The sequence below is a fragment of the Agelaius phoeniceus genome, chromosome 8, assembly GCF_051311805.1.
Source record: "Agelaius phoeniceus isolate bAgePho1 chromosome 8, bAgePho1.hap1, whole genome shotgun sequence".
Classification (NCBI taxonomy): Eukaryota; Metazoa; Chordata; class Aves; order Passeriformes; family Icteridae; genus Agelaius; species Agelaius phoeniceus.
This window is the reverse complement of record NC_135272.1, coordinates 26,177,210-26,180,940: the sequence shown is the minus strand read 5'-3', so window position 1 is coordinate 26,180,940 and position 3,731 is coordinate 26,177,210.

The window sequence follows — 3,731 nt, the reverse complement described above, 5'->3', positions numbered from 1 at the left end:
CATGTTCTCTGTCAGTGGTTTTTTTGTCTGAATCTGTGACACTTTGAAGTATCATTGAGAGAACAGGTTCTTGTTCTCATTACTAGGTTCTTGAGGAAGGATTCTAAACTCCACTTCAGCAAATTTCTGTAAAACTTGGAAATAAAATTGAAGTAACTCTAAGCAGATGGTAAAATTTTGTACATCCCATTGCTCATTTGGGCCCTCAAGGATGTATTACTCTGCAAAAGGAGTTTGAGCATTTCTTCTTTTTCAATAATTGCAAGTCTGAGCCCACAATCTTCTGTTGCAGTGGAGCACACTCTCTGTCTTGTGCAGGTTACTTTAGCTGATTTACTCATGGTAATGAGGGGTTAAAGTGTTGTGGGGCATATAATTTGTTCTTTAAACTTCTAGGTGAAAAGCAAAAAGGAAATGCCAAGAATTCCTTGTTGGTTTCGAATCATAAAACTCAAATGTCAAATTTTGTGGACGTGTTTATGTACATTAGTGTTACCAACATGCCACTGGTTATAAAATGTATTAAAATGAAGAATTCCTTTTAAAAAAGACAAAAAGTACTATGGATAATACACAAAATGTTGCCTGTAGTAGAGAACCCCTTGTGTTTTGGCCAGTCATTTTATTTTGAGAAATTAATGTTCAATCAATTTATACTCAGGGAATAATTTGTCTCATTACACTGATAAAATAGTAAGATAAATATAATCTCTGAAGCTCAAATTCTACAGAGAGCTGCCTCTTGTCACAGTGGCCTATTTCTGTGGAGTTTATTTCAGGCCTAAGATTTAAATAGTGATTGCAATTTTACTAGCATTTACTGCAATAAAGCATGTCAATATATCTTACTTTTTCAGTGTTCTCAAAGCACTCAATACTTTCAGCATATTAGACAGGTACCACTATCTAATTTGGTAGATTATTTGCATTTTCCATCTATGCATGAATATATTGTCAAATGAGAATCACACTGCCTTATAAAGCATGGTAAATACTTCTCTCTCTTTGTAGTGATTTGTGTAGCAAATTAACATTGTTTTACTAATAAAATACAGCCTTTAAAACCTAGCCAATAATGACACTAATGCTTTGTACAGTGAAAATTTCATTAAATGTCACTACAAAAGTCTCCCAGGTTAGTTAGACAAACTAATTCTAAGGCATCAGCTCTATCTAAGTGCTGATCAGAGTGGGGCTATCTATAAACATCTTGTTAGTGTGTGCTGCACGTGGAGGTGAATATTGGTGGAACAGCCCAGAACAGTAACTCAGCCCAAACTCAGCTGTTCTGAAAGTGCCTGATTCCTTATTTTTATAATTTGGTGCAGGGCCAGCAGGGAGCTGGCAGACAGATGCAATTTGTGCCTTTGCTTCCAGACTTACTGCCATGTTCAAGACAATGGAAAACACAGCTCTATTTTTTTCTATTTTTGCAGAGTCGTTAGGTAGTCTTTAGATGCAACAAGGGGATTTAATGAAATCTGGTGTTCATAAAGTTCTGAGCTCATAATTTAAAACATGTGATGAGCGATGAATATTTTACACTTTTAAAGGAACAAATTTTGCAAATTACAGGTACATCTTTGTGACACTTTTAATATGCCAAATTATGCTTCAGTTAAACCTGATTTTATGCAACTCTATTCATACAGCTATTCTTCAAAGAGCTATTAATATAATCAAGTCTATTTAGGAAAATCGTGTCTACTAGTCAGATTTGAATAATGCATACACTCTTATTTCTTTATATAATTTTCATCACAATTTTTCTAATGTCTCTTTTTTTGAGATAAATGTAATATAAAGCTTTGAAAACCTTGTTTTTTGTGAATTTGAAAGTGCAATATTAATGTTAAAATTAAGCTAATTTGTAATATTTTGTTAGATTTTTTTCTTCCTGCTTTTTAATGAGAACTTATCCTACTTTTCAAATTAAATATTGTTTTTGATGAAAAGAGTTCTGAGAATGTCTCTTCCAAAGTCTGAGTATTGTAGTAAGATGATATATTGCACTTTTATTTTTCCTTTTTTGTTTTTTTTTTTTGCCAGGAGATATTTCAGAACAATTAGAAATCAGGGCCTTGACTCTTTCCCCTTTTGAAAGAAAGGCATCTTTGCCATGAATTTCAGAACTCAACTCTAGCAGTAAGAGCTTCATCTGAAATTTATATTCAGTATTGTTTTCCTGTCCAATTCTCTGACTCAATATGTTTGTAAGGCATTTTGCACTTAGATGTTGTTATGCATTAAAAGATTTCTGGTTTGGTTTATGAAAATATGAACAAATTTACAGACTTGGAAATCAAAGAGAAAATCCTCAACGTTTTACGAGGATACTTGTACATAGTAACAACTTTGAATGAAATGTATGCAGCTTGCAGTACAGACTTTGTCCTCAGAAAAGGTATATTTAATGTGTGAGATTCAGGCCCTGACAACTCAAATAGATTGAGACTGCATAAATGTACAGAAAATATCTTTTTTTCACCTGTTGCAACATGCACTGTCATTAAATAGAACACAGTGTCTAAATACAACAACAGAGTTTCAGTAGATTGAATAAAAGCAATCTCCTGATATATTGATATTGTCTTTATCTCTCCTCTTCTGCTGTTTCTAAACAGAGAGGTTGTGAACAGCTTTTTTAGTTTTCTTTAATGCCACTCCTTACCTAAATCTCTATTGTGATGTCTGAGCTCTTTCAGAGAAATTTAGCTGTTGGTTTTATACCTGAATCATTATTTTGTGGGGTTCTCCCAGTCCCCTGAGAGCTAATGCAGATTTTCAAGTTGTCATAAACTGATTTTACTATAGTATTTGGAAGAGGGGGAAAATCAGGGAGGAAGAAAGGTCTGCTTTTCTTTGAAATGAAGTCTGCAGGTCAGACTAGAGGCAGTTCAATGTAAATCCCTGCCAGATCAGTGTGGAGGTGTAGGGTGCATGGCCTCAGTGGTTCTGGTCAGCAGAGCTGCTCCTGTGGTACTTGGCATGTTTGCCAAGGAGCTCTCTTGCCCTGCCAATGTTTGATAGGAATGTGGGCTCATGAATGTAGTATAGAAATTATTGCCTTCTTTTGGGATGAATAATAAAATATTTTATGGTATTTTTTTTTAGCCTGAACTGCATTAACTAACTATATGAAGGAAATAAGGTATTTGAATTTTAGATGAGATCTAGCTGAAGAAACATATTGCACCACAATATCTAATAATGCAAGCTTCTGCTTACTAAAATGATTGGTTTTTAAAGTTTTCCCAAATCTTTACTTTGTGCTTTTAACAGGGAAATAATGGTGAGCAGTGAGGGAGGAGACCTTTTAGTTTAGTTGAAAAAGCTTTTAATGACAGACTCAGAGTTACAAGTTGTGCTTGTAACACAGATGACCTGACAATGATTTGTGTAATCCTTTCACTTGACAGCTCTTCCAGTAAAGGCTCAGATTTGTACTTTATGTATAAAAGCCCTCTCTGGCTTGAAATGGGAAAGCAGACATGGTAAATCCATTGCAAGTCACAGTCTCCTGGCATTCATATCATAGTATTGAAATCTCTTTTAAAACCCTTCACACATACTTTCCAAACATTCTTATTTTTACAATGTGGATTTAGTTTCCAATGAGTGTTTAAGAGAGAATTTTACTTTCTGAGCTTAAATTTTGAAACCAGTAAGCCTTTTTTTGGAGCATCTCTAACGAAGTAAACTAATTTTTTAATGATCAGATACAGAAACCA